General features: G+C 37.7%; 1 pseudogene; it reads right to left on the bottom strand.

The window, feature by feature from the left end:
- Window positions 1-1126: 1126 nt before the first annotated feature.
- On the bottom strand, window positions 1127-17370 carry LOC144255897 (isocitrate dehydrogenase [NADP] cytoplasmic-like; annotated as a pseudogene).
- Window positions 17371-17743: the final 373 nt, after the last annotated feature.

Here is a 17743-nt window from a genome sequence, read left to right as displayed (position 1 = left end):
AAGGCTTCATTGGCTCCCTACTAACCTTTAAGATAATGCCTGAACTGCTCAGCGGTGCATGGACAGAATCTATTGTCTAATTACTCCTTTAGTAATGACCTTTGGCCATTCTCATTCCTCTTGATGTAGTGGGATCCACCTCTCACTGTTTACTTATCCATCCCCCCTCCCCCCAGTTAATTCTTGAGAGCAGAGATTTTCCCCGCCCCCCAACCCCAGATCAAATCCCTATGGCAAGGAGGCAGAATGTGCTGGGCATAATCATAAATAAAAACCCAGAAAAGAGTCATTAGCACTTGATTTTAATTAAAATTAACAGTTCAGATGAAGACTGGACTAGAATAGTGTTTAATATCAACCTCTGAGAAATCACATTTATATAAAACAAATGAAACAGGCCAGGAGAAGTCCAAAAAAGGTACAGTTTACATTATTGCACGTGGGTAAAATGCTATTTAGGGTAGCAAAATCCTCAGGCCAGAGGAGGAGGAAGAAAAGACAAATACAGAAGATAAACCTCTAGGAAGTATTTATTTTGCATTCTGAACTCTCCAGTGTCCTCAAAAGTATTTAGCACTTTGGACACATTCACTATGCTCTTGAAATAAAATGACTGCAGTGACTTCAACATGTTTTAGTTACACTTACATTCTTTGTTCTAGACATGTGCAAGTTCAATGTGTAGCTACTCACATACTGGGACATCTGTAACACCAAATTTCCCAGTGCCCACAGTCATGGACAATAGGGGAAGGGAGTAAAGTACTATATTATACAGATTTTAGGGAACAATACTCTAGCTATTGTTAACCCTTTTGAGCACTCTTGATTTTGGTCATTTATATTGGAACATGTGAAGGAATAACATTGAATATGAAAGTAACTCCTAGGCTGCTTCTAGAAAATAAAACACAATTTAAAAAGAGTTCCCTGCCACGTTCAGGAAGGTGGCAATTACTGTATATATAAGAAAAAGGGTGTAAACTTATAGAAAAGATCAACTCCAGCTTACAAACAAATTATAAAATTGATTTTGTTTTAACCTGTGAGTGTGATACAAAAAAAAAATGTAAACTTGTGGACCTAGTTACCAAGACCACTTATCCTCCTAAGCCCAGACATGAAATTAAAGTTTGGCTTGAGCTAGTATTATCTTCAAGTTTTCTCCAAGTTTGTCCATGAACTCAAAGGTATTCAAGTAGTCAGAATGCTGTACGCCAAAAGGAGAGAAAAAAGGAAAGATGGAAATTTAGTTTGTTTCTAATATTGTAGGAGGTAGAGAAAAAAAATCCTAAAAACACTACTTAACATAGTATTCTATCTATTTCTAGAAGTCAACCGATTAATGTTACCAAGCTACAAGAATACAGACAATGGCTATGTTTGCAGTTCATAGGGCTGACCCAGTCTTGGGCATCCTGCAGTGGAGGCTCAAGCACAAACATTCACAGTAGGTTCCATGCCATGTAGCTTTGAGGTTGAAATTATCAAAAGTTTCAGTTTAGACTAATCCAATGAAAGCAGACTCATCCTACTCCTTAATTCTTAGAAATAACAAAACCTGTTGAGAGTATAGCCATGCCTTTACCTACATTCTCATTCACCGTTACATATTCTTAAAAAAGCTTAAATGCTCTTGTTTCCATCAGTGTTTTATTTAAGAAAAACAAAAAAGAATGGACTAACTGACATAATCCTGCTGGTACATGCCCATCAAATAGGCTGCAAAGATCCTATAGATACTGCATATACTATACAGATTGGAACATTTCAAACATTGTATTCTCGATGGAAATTCAAGTTAAGAAATTTGCAGTGATTGAGTATATGCACTTTATTTGGGTGTACTGAAATCTCTGAGGATATACCAGTTGGGACTTGGTATTAGTGTTAATTTTTTCTAAAATTTCTTAAGATGAGTCCTGGTAACTAACTCTGACTTTGAGAGAGTTATCTGATTAGCAGCTAATGCAATGGAATACTGGTTACCATGTCCTCAGAAAAGCCCAAGGCAATCAATGCACAGTAAGTTCCACTGTACTGAAGGTTAGTGGAACTTAAGGAAGTGATAGTAATCAATGAACATCTTATACTTGCGCTACTTATTTGTCTCATTTGTAAATTAAAGAAAATAATGGGATGGAATTAGCTAGACTCTGAGTTCCCTTTTTTCCTAATTGACTATCATTATAGCCCAGCCATAGAATAAATTTAGCCTGTAGTCTGGTTTTGTACACAAAAGTATAATTGGCAAGTTGCTGTATCTATGCATCTTTGTATTATCTATGACCACCTTCCTGCCACAACAGTAGATGCCAAGTTTAGTATTTGCATAGTTCCCAAAAGACTGTATGTCCCACAAGCTAAAATGTAGCTGGGCTTGGTGGCATATGCTTGTAAGCCCAGCTACCAGAAGATTGAGGCAGGAGGATCACAAATTCAAGGCTAGCCTGGGCAACTTAGTAAGACCCTGCCAAAAAAAAAAAAAAAATCCTTAAGATATAGCTCAATGATGGAGCATTCTTGAGTTCAATCACCAGAACCGCCCCCCCCCACATACACATACACAATCTGAAATGTTTACTGTCTGACACTACATAGATAATGTCTAGTGACCCCTAAAAAGGATGATGAATATCAATTTACATAATTACAAAAAACACTGGTGTTTTGATGCTGGTGAGGGTAAATGGCAATCTGACCACAGAGTTCAGGGCATCTTATACTTACTTGGGTAGACCTTTAATGCAAGCAGCCAAGTCCTTGGTCATAAAGCCAGCCTCAATGGTCTCAATGCAGACTTCTTCCAAAACCTTTGCAAAGATGCCAAGTTCATTATTGTTATCCAGCTTTGCCCTGTGGGCTAACCCTCTGATCCAGGCAAAAATGGAAGCTAAAAAAGAGAAACAGCCATTCCAGTTCTAAGAATTCCCAAATCTTTCACAATTCCCCCAAACAGAACATTTTAAAAAATCTAGGTTGTGGGCTTTATTAGATGATATCCATATAGGGCAGAAGTTTTAGGAAAGCCTGAAATACTTTCCCAAATAGAAACTACCCCCTCCAATACCCCAAACCCCAGAGGAAAGGGACCAGGGGGTGGTGGGAGGAGAGAGGGGGAATGTGCTATGAAGTGATGTTGGCCAAGTTTTGTTGTTATATTTTGTGCACGTACAATATGTAACAACAAACCCCACCATTATGCAACTATAATGCACTAAGAAAAAGTGTGGGAAAAACACCTACATTTTAATGGTATGGTACTAGAGCTTGATGTTTAAGGCATTTCTGTCTTAGAAAAGGTCTCTATATCTTTTGTCTACATGTCTACATTGGTCTCCTCTTTTTAGGCTGCTATCTCTTTTTAAAGTGCTGACCTTGACACCTTGTTGGAGGCATCTATCCATGTGACTTTTAGATGTGTAGCCTCCAGTGACATTTCACTGCTCTAGGGACAGTTGATACACTTGTTGATAATATTCTTTTCTGTAATGTATACTCTTCTACAAAATAGAAAAGCACATTTTGAGAACATTATTAAGCATGTTAAAATAGCTCCTATTAGTAGAATTCATTAGCTACTTGCTGATGACTTTTCACACAAAACACTGAGTAGCCTAAGGAATGTGCCTGAGTTCCTCTGGAGATCTCCTTTGGAGAACACTCTCTTGTCAGAAATCGATGTAGGAGTAGACACCATCTTACCAATAGGATTGGTGGACGTCTCCTGTCCTTTCTGGTACATGCGGTAGTGGTGTGTTACTGTCCCATGGGCAGCCTCTGCTTCTACTGTCTTGCCATCTGGACAAATCAGCACACTAGTCATCATGCCAAGGGAGCCATAACCTGTAGGTGGCAGAGCATTAAGTACTGGTCCATCTGCGAGAAGACTGGTCTCTCAGCATTGAGAGCAAAAGACTCAATCTTGTCAGGTCTTGATAAGCAAAGTAAGCATAAGCTCATGGAGTCATTGGTAGCTCCTCTGCCTTTCAGAAAATGAAGTATCCGGATCTCAGAGTCAAAGGATCTGGAGAAGCTGAGCTGTTTCTCATTTATCTCTGGTACCTGCTTCATGATGGAGGGTTTGGGGTCTGACTGACTGTTTTTCACCCTATTCTGTGACTTCATATCTGCTGTGACTCAGTTTTCCTACCTATAAAATGAGAATAATAAAAGGACCTACTTTGCTGTGTTGTTGTGGGATTAGATGAATATACATATAATTTGTGAATATATATTCATATTTCTTAGAAAAATATCTGCACAGTAAGAGCTCAATATCTTGTTGTTATTATATGCATATACTCTGCTATTCTGAGGAAATAAGGATTAAAGAGTTGTCTCCTGCCTTCAATTTACTATAAACTCATGGGGATGGGAAAAAGGCTCATAAATACAGGATGGGTTAGATCCAAGAACATTCTAATTGCTCTTCCTTGTTCTCTGTAATACCCTCAACAAAACAATTCTTTTCCATGGTTTCCTATTCAGAGAACCATATTCTAGCAGTTAAGTTAATTCACTTATTTTTTTCTTAACGTACACTTTTTCACTTGAATTCAAGGGACCCTTTCTCCATTTGTGCCACCACCTATGAGTTCTCATTAAGTTAATAATGTAAACTTCCAATAAATAAACAAATGGCTACTTTTGTGTGGGCAGAGATCAAGTGGATCTACTCTAATTTCATTTTAGTTTTTGGTCATCTTTAAGCCCAGTTAAGAAATTTCTGTGTGGAATTAATAGTTTCTTCCATATCCCTGTATTTCTTTGAGGCTTCATAGATACTCAAATTAAGTTGATTAGAGAATTCAGGACCCTACCATGGGGAATTTGTCTATTTATTAATATTAGGATATAAGCTTATGCCATTGTCAAAACTGAGGACATAAATGAAATGGCCTGAGTCTGAAGTAGTTTGTGTCTCTAGAGAAGAATGAACAAAAAGATACCTGGGCTGGTTTTCATCTATTTAGCTGAGATCACCTGATCTACCAGACTCTGGTCTTGAGTAGGTCTCTTATCAGGGCCCATGGTACTTCAGATCTCTTGCTTCATAGTCCTTTAAACTTTTATAACTGGACATTTACATCTGAAATATTTCTTTTGATACTCTCTTCTTATTGCCATGAGAACCTTTAAACATGGAATAACTTTGGGTCCCTCTCCCAGAACTCCGATGACAAGGAATAGCTCTCCTCATCTTCTGTGGAGTCACCACTAAGCAGTGCACCTTTCTGTATGTACTTAGTACCAACCACCAAGGATCTGAAGACAGAGGAGGTGGGAGTGGTGGTGGTAAAGAGTTGTGTAATTCAGTTATCTGATATAAAAGTAATCTTGGGGCTGGTCTACTGATTTTCAAACTGATTAGAGATGTTTAACTTTCAAAGAGAAAAAGTAGTACTTCCTGAGAGAAAACAAACATAATTAAAGCCTATGCAAACATTCATCTGGGGAGAATCAAGTTCCTACAGCTACCAAGAGTAACTGAAACTGAGCAGCAATTTGGTGCTGAGGAAAACAGGGAAAGGGGAATTTCTGTTGATTTGGCCAATTCTCCTGCCATGAAGTACCTGGTTCCTGGAATTTCTGTGAATGGCCCTGGACTTCTTTGCTCAATATTTCTTTGTACAATCACCTTTGTTAAAAGCTAAGCAGTAAGCTTAAATTAAAATATATATATATATATATATATATATATATATATATATATATATACACACACACACACACACACACACACACAGAGACATAAACACATACACATATATATTTATACACACACACACACACACAGTAACAAAGCAGCCTGATTCAAGGCTGGCAGTAGGGGCATGATCAGGACCTGTTGCCAGGTGAATGAGCTCCTGGAGATACTGCTCACAGTTGCCCGACAACCCAGGCCACTCACTTTATTGCTTCTTCTTGCCTGAGTACACTTGGTTTTCATAATTCACCGGAGGGAAAATGAATGCAGGAAAAGGGGTGACTTCTGGACCAGGTAGTTGGATACCTGTTGGACATTTTAAAACTTCAAGGAAAAAAAGGATGAGGTGAGTTTAACCTAAGACTGGAGCCAGCAGTGTTAAACCCCTGCTTATTTCCTCTGTGACCTTGAATAATCCACTTCCCCATCTAAACTTAATTTCTTTATGTGTCAGAAAATGAATGAAGGATCTGGGTGCTTTGTAGCACTACCATTTCATAGTTTTACAACTAAGGACTACAAAATCCCTCTTCCCAAACTATAGATCTACCATGGAATGACCTCAGGGCTAGCAGGCTCCATCTACCTCCACCTGCTTCTCTGGCTCCTTACCTTGGGCCACGGAGTCTGACTGAACATCACCATCATAGTTTTTACAGGCACAGATGAAGCCTCCCTCTGATTTCATAGCTTGAGCCACCATGTCATCGATGAGCCTATACTCATACCAGATCTTTTGGGTTTCAAATTGGGATTTGTACTGCCTAAGAAACAAGAGAAAAATTAGAACAATTAAAAAAGAAGTTGGCTTTTCAGGGCTGTCATTTGCTTCTCCCAAAGGCTTGGAAGGGGACAGGGAGCAGCCTTTTCAGTAGACGGAGCACAAATGTGGGACTCTAACACAGGCTAAATCTCTGCTCAAGCATTCTCTGGCTATGAAACCCCAATTTGGCCACCTGTCACACCTTGCAGGAAAGGTGTGATACAGTAGGCTGACCCAACTATTGCTTTAATTTCTAATTTTCAATATAGTACTGATCATATTCTTGAGACTTAGAGTCTTTTAAGAATGTAGCAAAGGAAGCTGAGTATAGTGGTCTATTCCTATAATTCTAGCAACCCAGGAGGCTTAGGCAGGAGGATTGCAACTTCTCAGCAATTTAGCAAGACCCTCAGCAACTTAGCAAGACCTTGTCTCAAAATAAAAAATAAAATGGGCTGGGGTATAGGTTATTAGTAAAGCACCCTTGGGTTCAATCTTGGTGCTGTAAAGAAAAAATAATATAACAAAGGGAATAAAAGATATTCCAATGACATGATATCATTCAGGAAACTAGATGTACTATGGGACAGTTTCTAGGCTTAGTACAGATGGATAGTTGGAAGAGGGAATCAAAATGCCTTTGGAAAGATTTTTTTTATCCAGAAAAACTGCTTCTGAACTGAAGAGTTAACACAGGCTCACCTCACAGGTTGTTGGGCCCGAGGTTGTTATAAATTTATACTTAAGTTCAAAAGACCATGTAAGGTAGAGTTTCAATCATTTTTTTAAATATTTATTTATTTTTAGTTCTCGGCGGACACAACATCTTTGTTTGTTTGTGGTGCTGAGGATCGAACCCGGGCCGCAGGCATGCCAGGCGAGCGCGCTACCGCTTGAGCCACATCCCCAGCCGAGTTTCAATCATTACAATGATTTTTAGAAGGAAGAAAATGGGCCTGACTCATAAATTGACATATTTGACAAATCAGAACTTTCTATCACTAACAGGGTTCTTTAGTCAAATACTAAACAATCCTGGCTCTGTGAAAAATTAAGGATGGGCCCTGTTTTAGAACATGTTTATTTTCCAAAAGCAATTTAGAGTGGTTTTATTTCACTCCTGCTAAATCTTAGTTTTGCTCTTATCTAATTTAAGGATTATTGAAGATTTTCACTTGATTTGTCACAGAATCAAAGGGATAAGGAAATGCAAATTCTATACCATAAATGCCAGCTTACTTGGAAACAAAAGAAAGAAAAAGGAATAAAGAATGGCAGTTACTTGTCATATATCTCCTGAAAGATGTCTTTAAAGCACCCATCATATTTCTTCAAAATAGTGTTTTTGGTGCTCAGATACAAAGGCCAACCCTTAGACAGAGCCATTTGGAAGGAACTGTGTGCAAAATCTTCAATTGACTTGTCTTCATTGTACATTCCCATGGCAACTCCACCACCTACTGCAGGGAGCAATGAGAGAAAAAAAGAAAGTAAACGTGGGATAGCTGGAACGAGGTTAAAGGAATCTCCACAACCAAAATACCAATTCTTGGCTCCCCTGGCTGAGCCTAGACTTCAAGTCCCTGGCAGTCTTCCAAACTGAATAGTTCAGGAGTTTTCAAGGGACAGGATAGGATGAAAATCAGTTCTAGATAAGAATAGTCTAACTTGTTTTGGAAGGACCATGGAAATAAGAAAAACATATGGTCTTCAGGATCCCAAAGATACTGAAATACCAAAAACTACTAATATGGGGGCTGTGGCTGTGGCTCAGCGGTAGCACACTTGCCTGGCATGTGTGAGACACTGGGTTCGATTCTCAACACTGCATATAAAAATAAATAAAATAAAAGTCTAACAACAACTAAAAAAATATTTTAAAAAACCTGCTAATGTGACAGAAATATACTCACAAATGGGCAAATAATTTTGAATTTGTTTTTTATGTACTTTAACAATTTCCAACATGTATTTTGAACTTAAGGGTGTACTCAGCCCATAATTATTGAGAGAGATTTGCATTTTAAATACGAAATGAAAATTCTTGTAATTTCCAGAAGGATACTGAGCATGCCTACTGCAATTGGTGGAAATAATTACGCTACATGTAATCATTCATGTTTCACAACTTTTATTAGTTGAACTCTGTTATTACTGAAACTTGAACCCATTCCAACTCCCAGGGTGCTGAAACTCACAGAAGTAGATTCTATTAAGATGACATTATTTAAAGGAGGTAAGGAAAAAAAAAAGATATATAGGTGTTATCTTTTTTAAAAATTTGTTTGTTTAAATTTTTTAAATTTGTTTGTTTCAATGAGTAATTTCAGCAACTTTTGGGTGGGATTGCCCTAATGAAACTTTGAAGCTGCCAGGGAAGAAAAATCAAAAAAAACAAATGTTTCACTTTCACAGGATAAATTCCCAGAAGGGCAAGAAGAAAATCTTAGCAAATAATGCAACCATTTCTAAATACAAACCCCACCAGAGCAAAGGGCAGGATTGCATTACAGATGATTTGGGGCTATTAATGTTTAATTTATACCATTTGTGCATAAGATATTCCTGCAAATCTTCCCTCCATATTTTAAGACAAATGCATAAATGTCTCCTTGTCATTGCCTATATGCATTTCCAGTTAAGTGACTAACCCCTTCATGCCTTATTCATGCCATGGGAGGGTATGGAACCAACTACTTTTTAAGTTAGATTTTTGGTCCGTAGAAGTGTAGAATTTTTAGGCAGTCACATACTAATTTTGAAAAAAAAACAGTAATAATGTTTCTAAATCATTTGTTTTTTAAAAAAAGAAGATGTAGCTTATGATGGACTCATACATACCTTCAAAGTTATGTACCAGGTATGTCACCTTCTGGGTTCCATCACTTGGTGTGTAGGTTATCTCTACTTTTCCAGGCCCAGGAATGACAAAATCAGTTGCTCTGTACTATATAAGTAGGAAAAAGGTATTAAGAAAAGAAAAATATCCCAATAGGAATTATAAGGAAATATATATATATATATATATATATATATATATATATATATCTGAGAGAGAGACAGAGAGACAGAGAAACACACATGAGCACAAGAGCACACCAAGATAAACAAGAGAATATAGCTTGTCCTTTTTTTGTTGTTGTTATTAGGGATTGAATTCAGGGTGCATAACCACTGAACTACATTCCCAGTCTTTTTTATTTAATTACTCTGAGACAGGGTCTCCCAAGTTGCTGAGGCTGGCCTTGAACTTGGGATCCTCCTGCCTTAGCTTCCTGAGTTGCTGGGATTACAGGCTACCACATCTGGCAGATCTTTAAAGAGATAGAAACGAAGATAGTCCAGAGTTCCTCTAGTTAGTGGTAATGCACATTAAAAAGTCAGTCAGTATTTATTAGAAGGCTACCATGTATGTGACAGTTTTATGGGCACTGATACAGAGAACACAGAGAATAACACAAGATATTTTCTTTAGGAAGCTTACCAACCTAATAAAGACAATACTGAGAAGTGACAGAGAGTTTTTAAATGTCAGAAAGAGTCATAAACCTATAAATCAATAAAAACTGCAGGGTGATGAAGAGATACGACCTGGCCCATGGGCTGAGGAAGCTGTACTGCAGGGAGGATTATAATACTACTTGTGCTGAAAATGATGATAGAGCTGATGCTTTGTCCTTACTATGTATCAAATGCTTTAAGATGATGTCATTTGATTCTCACATCAATCTTACAAAGATGTCAGTGTGATATAATGAAAATAATGCATCCTGAGTCCAGAGACTTGGGATCATTACTTAGACTTTCAGGGCTCAGTCGTTCCAGTTATCACTTGTCCACATGAAAAAAATCATCTGGAAGCTGCTGTGACAGTTGATGAACCCCCCCCCCCAAATCCTGTTCACATCCCTTATGAGCATAAGCCATTCCAGTGGAGAAATGTGCCTGGTACACATGAGGTGTTCACAAGTCATTCGTGCACTGAAACTTACTCAAAGACTTGGGTTAATTGGGAGACTTGGAGTTAGGAATTAACAAGCACCAGCCACACCTATAGGTTTATAGTAATACTAACAGTAGGTAAAAGAGCATTCAGATAGCAAAAAAGATTAAATATCTATTCTACAAAGAACACTTATGACATATAAAGTCATTCACTATGGGTTGCTGATTTGTTTCCATTTCTCAAAAGGAAGAACTGAGACATCAAGGCACTATAAATGCTTTGCATAGAGTTTATGCACATTTACACAGCAAATCAACCTGGCATTTGAAAATTTTAATCTTGACTTTAAACAACAGAATGTCCATTATTACAAATGACTGATGCTACAATTTAAAAAAAAAAAAGACAGACTGAATTGGTAAGAACTGCCACCTATGCATCCTTGCTTGGGACTCTGGTACCTGTGTGGGGCCTGGCCAGGATGAAGGGACAGTATGAACCACAGGGTGGAACAAAGTTAACCAACTCCTTGGGGACTGAGCTGGCAACCCTGTCCCCAGAAATATCTTCCCTGGCCACACTGTTTACAGGGATGACTACATAGAAGTGCTGATTTTGGATTTTAGCATTAGGGAATTCCTGTTTTTAAGGTTCTTGTAAGACATAAGCTTCTTTCTATGAAAATTTGAAACCTGCCTCAGCACAATTTGGAATTTGTTTAATTGGCAGCTTTTCTGCTTAACTTGGCAATGAGTCTATTTGTATAGAAATACAGAATCCATTTTTGGTTTTCAAGTAGGAAAAAATGTTCTAACTAGATTGCTTTTGAATACTAAGCCAGTTATCATGTTTAATATCATATTTGGTGGTTCTCAACCCTATCTGTACATTAGAATCACTTGTGGAACTGATTCAAAAGCCTGAATTCAGATTTCAGCTGGTGGAGATGGGACTCAGATATTAGACAAAAACCAAAAAGGTAAAGCTAAACCTAACCAAACCAATGAATCATTCATAAGTGGATCTTATTATGCAGCCAGCATTGAAAACCACTGATCTGGTTGGATCATATGATACTACTAAAAAATAAAAAAATTAAAAAAACAATTGGCCATTTGTGTGATATAACTAACAAAAGGATAAAGAAAGAAAAAAACATGTTTGGCAAAAATCATGTGTTGAGATGGGTATCTACAGTAAGTTTATCTGTATTTACCTCTACCTAAATGTGGGTAAATATACAGCTATACATATTAGAATTTCTAAATTTTGCAACTTTGCTTAATGGGTGTAGACACCAAAAGATAAGGATAAAAACCCATATAAATCAGAATTGCTGGGTCATGTAAAAATATATGGAAAATTATGCCCAAATGACTTACTTGGTCCCCATAAGCATGACGGCCTATGATGATGGGTTTTATCCATTCCACTCACAAGTCGTGGGATATTTTTGCAGATAATTGCTTCCCTGAAGACAGTGCCACCCACAATATTTCGGATAGTGCCATTTGGTGATTTCCACATTTGCTTCAACTTGAACTCCTCAACCCTCTTCTCTTCAGGGGTGATAGTAGCACATTTGATGCCAACATTATACTTCTTTATAGCTTCTGCAGCATCCGTGGTGACCTGGTCATTGGTGGCATCACGATTCTCTATGCCTAAGTCATAGCTAGAAAGGGAAAAAAGTATCAATACTTCAGGAAAATAAATAAGTTATAATCCATGACCCCACTGGTGACAGGCAGAGGTTGCTATGCAGAACATAAAGGCCTCAAAGACACCTAAATCTGTCAAGTTTTAGCACTGATGTATCCTAAACATAGAAGATGACTGACAATTCAAGAAGGAAGTAAAGAGTCAAGAGAACTAGGCTAGTGGGCAGCTGTCTATCCGGAAATTGAATGGAAAACAATGAACTCTGCCAAATTGCCCCCTATTTTTCACCATCTTGAGGCAATAACAACACATGAACAACCCTTTGGCATGGCTTCCCTCTATATAATTAGCATACAAGTTAAACCTAAGCACTACCTAATTTTCCCTTAGTAAATATTGTGCTTGATAAATAAAGGGGTGGAAGGCTTAAAGGATGTTTTGTATTCTGACATTAAAGTGGTGAAGGGTATAGAGATTACTGTTGTGCAAAAAATACTAATGACTGCTTCATTTATGCCAGTTAGTCATAAGGTGAACCTTCCCCTAATTCTTGGGCAAGTCTCTATGTTCTGGAAACAAGCCTGCAATTTATTGGATAAGTAGTAGAACCCATCAACAGTTTCATATGCACCAGAAAGTTTTAGCTCAACGTACACCAACACCCATACTGCAGGTCATTCAGAGCTGAATGAATGTTGGCTGTTCATGGAACACAAAAACATGATTTTATGGAAAGTAGTAAAAACAAAATAATAGAATAACTTATTTTGTTCTCTAAGAATTTAAAGTTTTTCAGCTCTCAAAAATTGCTAAACCAAATAGTCTCTAGATTTCTGTTCTTAGTTTTCACATCTTCTTTCCTTAGATATCCCAACTGCTGATGCAAACACAGAAATAGCAATCTTGATTGATTCGCAAATAAAAAAAATAAATGTCTAATGCTTCAACTTTAGATAATTCACATAAATCTAACAAAGCCATATACTTTCTTATCTTCCTGCGTAGAAAATGCTGAATATAGACAACGTCTAATCCCAACTCCACAAGAAGGATGTCCACAGTTTTAATGTTCCTAAGTATGATTCTCATCAGAAGAACCTACCAGAAAATTAGTGGATTTCCTGCTTCCCTTAACATTTCTAAAAGAAAAGAAGAAATAAATAGCCAGGACCACTACTGAGTCTTCATAAAAACAACAACAAAAACAAAATCAAAAATCAAAAAGCAAAATGAAAAACAATCAATCACTACACTTCTTTCAAAAAGAAGCAGAAATAACAGCAATTTTGCAACAACTTAAAACTTATTTGAACTTGCAAGAATTCTTTAGTTTGTAGCCACTGACTTTTTTTTTCTGCCTAGGCATAAAGACACCCCTTTAAAAGGCCTTATGAGTCTATACTAAAGAGGCTAGCATTATTATTCTGGACCCTGTAAACCCCTGCAAGTTCACATAATGTCATGCAAAGTTCTGAAAAAGGAGAGAGTTTGTGAAATGCTTCTTCAACCCACTTGGAAACTGTTTTTATGCTCTGTTCCCTGTATGTTTTGTGGACTCCTACAAGCACAGTCTTTACACCACATGGTGGCTGCAATACAGATATTATCAGCACCTTAATTTTAGAACAATTAAAAAGGGCATCTAATGACAGCATGAGAACTGAAAGTCTAAACCAAAGCAAGTTAACGGGTCCTCAGGACACATTCTGAATACTTCTGGATGGAGGCAGACACTTAATTGTTGCCAACAATTTGTCTGAAACGTGTTGCTCTATATTGTACTCTACCAGGCTTTAGCCACTTCACCTTTTTAAACATTCTGCCTCTACTTAGTTTGAATGCTCAAAAACAAGAGCTGCTTATAAAAGACACAAGGAAAAAATGAGAGAATTACCAACATACTTTCACATCTGCCCCCAAACAATGTAAAGACGGGGCAAAGAGACAAAGATGACCTAAGGGAACTGGGGCTTGAGGTGGGTGTCTCAGAGAACCATGAGGGTTCTTTCAGTGCAGCAGCTCTATGAAAGGGTGAAAGGTCAAGAATGAAAAGGAAACATCCACTGACTGATTAAGAGAATGATAGAAAATTGAGATTGAAAGGATAAAATTTACTTTACTATTTTTTTACATCCTCTCGTTTTTTTCTCTTCCACAAGTAATACATTGTGCTACTCGTGGGCACTGATTTATTACAAATAAAACCATCACTGGAATCAAGGTAAGAAAGCCCTCAAAATATGTTCCCCTTATGATTCTTGAGTTCTAGATAATGATAAATCCAGTTTTTCTACTAGAATGTTAAATTAGAAGGTTCATTAGGTATATTTAAGCCTGTTCACAAAACATGGCTACATCTATTTTTAAAAGCCAATTTCACCCTGAAATAACTTAGATTAAACTTTCTGAATCTGCTAGCTTCATGGACGAATAATTCATTTACCTATGCAGATCCAATTCCACATAAGGAAAAATGAGGTTTTTTTTAAATCAGTTCCCAAATGATTCGTGTCATTTCATATCCTTGCATCTCTACCACAGAACCACCATGGATTTTTTGGGACATTTTTACTTCAATAAATCTAAAAAGAAGAACAGATTGGATATATGCCTTGTCATTATTTCATTATAAAGTGGAAATGAAATATGAACAATCTCGTGACTACTAAAAGAACAGTTCATAATAGTTCTTACATGCAAAGCAAATGACAATTATATTTACCATCAGAATCGAGAATTTTCTCTGTATAAAGCATTGTGTTGTGTTCTTTATATGTGGTTTGTGTCAGCCCTATTAGCCCTATAAGATGGAAATTGTTTAACCATTTTACCTTTAGAGAAAACTAGCTTTGCCCAAGGCCACCTTGCTAAAGGGTAGGGGTGTCTGACCTTGTACATGTCCTTAATAATGCAATCACTATTCTCAACTATTGGTTTGTCTTATGAAATGAGATTATTTTCACAATATCATCCTATTTGAACATATTTATCCAATTCAATTCCTCATTTTATTGGGCCCATAAGATGAGCAGAACAGCAAGTGCTAGTATTTCTCCTAAAAGGCTATTTTGGTGAAAATAACTACCATTGAGGAGATTCAACTGGTTCTTATGACCCATATTCCAGATAACTTCAGAAGTGCAAGACAAAGAATTCCTGGTGGAACTGTGCAAGATAAAGAATTCCTGGTAGAACTCTGCTTTCCTAGAGACAACACAGGCTTCAGAGATGTGAAGCTAAATACAAAAGTGACTTCTCAATTAGAGAAATCTGAATAGGAAAGGTCCCCTGCCCAGGACCCAAGCATGTCCCTGTCTTGTTCTTCAGTATCCTAACTCCTCCATGGTTCCTCTGGCCCTTCACAGGCGAGGATAAGCTACTAGTGGGTGGGATGGGGGAAACAGCATTGTTTTAGGGAGGCATGGCCCTTTAAAAAATGGCATGTGGGGGTACAAAATACCAATTAATCTAATCCCATAAAGAACAAAGCTGGATCCTTTGGAAGAAATGAAACTGTGAGCCTTCAAAGAAGACCATGGTTTACGCTTATTCACGAAGAGACACAGGCCTTGAGCCTGCTAAAAGAATCTGTTCCTTCTCATGACACTTTAATAGAAACTTTGCCCAGCAACACAACTGCAAATTACTTTTAACCCCTTAAGTTAGGGTGAGGACTGAAAAGTCAGGAGAAATCAATTGAAAAAAAATAAATACAAAAATAAATAAGATTAGATCAGAAGCTGAAAAACAGTCTCTCTTGAACAGTTGAGCTAAAGCATTCTGGCCTTTAAATAAAAAATTATAATACTTAGTAAGCTGTAAACCTTAGTTTCTTGTGATAAATGAGGATATAATCCCAACTCCAGGCTCACTTTCACTTCTCAAATTTGTAGTTCTAGATTCCTGCTTATTAGTATTCAGGAGGCTCCCTATATCTTACCAGGGAACTTAGAACTCAACTAGAATAAAAGAAATGAGCAAACTTGTGGATGAGTTAATTACTTCTATCAGTAATTTCAAGAACATTTTATAGTATAGCTTTAAGTGTATGAATCTGTCATGCTTAATCCTACTTTCATACCTGTCTTTGCTTTAAAACATAACAAATAAAAGCAGCGGCAAGCTTATCTTGGTTTTGATAGTACATTTTCATGGCCATGTTCTTACACAGTATTATGCAATAGTTAAGACTGGGCTATTTTTCCTTAATGGCAAATACAGTTAATAGATCAGACTCTGTACTTAAAATGTCAAAACTAAGTAACAGTTTTTTTTTTTTTAGTTTCCTTCTCAGTGAATGCAAACATACTCTCTGCAATAATTTTTCTATGTGTTATAATGCATTACTGAACATTTTAAGTTTTCCCTGCATTAATTATCTATTAATTTTTTACCATCTTTCAACAACAACAACAACAACAAAGAATTATTGTTACTACAATGTAAGGCATTAGTGTGTTTCTTCTGGATTTGATTTTAATGCCCTGGACTTTAGATCTCACTGGATTCACTGAATTCTTATACCTCTCTGGTTTTCTGTCTCCATCCAACCCCAACTTCTGAAAGAAGGGCTGTTTCAAGCCCAGTAAATGAACAGCCACCAGTTCATTTATTGAATCTGAAGGTAGTTGAATTCCAATCTCCTGACATACTAGTGTAATTCCAGAAAACAAACTTGGAATAATAATACAGGGTAGTTCAAGTAAAAAGAGCCACTTGCTCTATTTTATTTTTGTTAACCTCAAATTTTTAGCCAATTTTTAAAGGCTATGTTTAAGAACTACAATAATTGCTGGCCAAATATAGTCTCTTGCAGATCAGAGAAGACGCTAAGCTAAAAGAAATAAAGCGGTTTCAATTTATCATTGGAAATATTCTTGACTCATTCCATTGCAGTATCTTAGCTTGCCCTCAAAACTAATTAAAGGCAGGATCGCCACATCAAAGAATGTACAGAAGAAGAGAAATTATGAATTCTCACCTTTACAGTGAACGGACTTCTAGTCACACCAACTCCTCTCAATCTTGTGGACTCAACTGCAGTTTATCTCCTAAAACACAACAAAACCGGGAATAGAAAGTCTTAAAACAAACACACACACACACACACACACACACACACACACACACGTCAGGAGGATTTAGCTGTTTTTAATACCAGTCAGGCTGCCTGATTTATCTGGTTTAAAGTACAGTGCTGAGTATCCAGAGGAGCAAAGGGCAGCTTTGGGTCCACGTCCACCTTCCAAATAAAGGTCGAGGGAGTACAAATCTTTCTACGTGCACACATCTGAGGGTGCGTCCGAGGGTGTGTCCCTGGTCCGTAGTCTGTTAGCTGCCTTAGGGGTTTGTAAGTCCTCGGGTGACGCTGTGAGCTTGCAGATGTCCCTGTGGACGTTGTGCAAGAGGGCTCCAACGGAATCTGGACGGGTTCCTCTTTCCAGATTTCCACTCTTAATGTTCCCTATCGGGTGCCCGGACCTTAACACCCAGACACTTGGAGCTGGCGGAGTAACGCCCTCCTAGAACTTGAAATCCCGTCTCAAGGGAGGAATGCTTTCCCGACCCCCACCGCGCCCCGGGGTGTCCTAGGGAACAGTCTTCGAATTCAAACCAGAGCTCCGCCCCCTCGCGCCCCCAGGCGGACGCAGCCTTTGTGCCA

The sequence above is a fragment of the Urocitellus parryii genome, chromosome 7 (genome assembly GCF_045843805.1).
Source record: "Urocitellus parryii isolate mUroPar1 chromosome 7, mUroPar1.hap1, whole genome shotgun sequence".
NCBI lineage: Eukaryota > Metazoa > Chordata > Mammalia > Rodentia > Sciuridae > Urocitellus > Urocitellus parryii.
The sequence above is the reverse complement of the archived record's forward strand: the minus strand, read 5'-3'. Positions and strand labels throughout refer to the sequence as shown.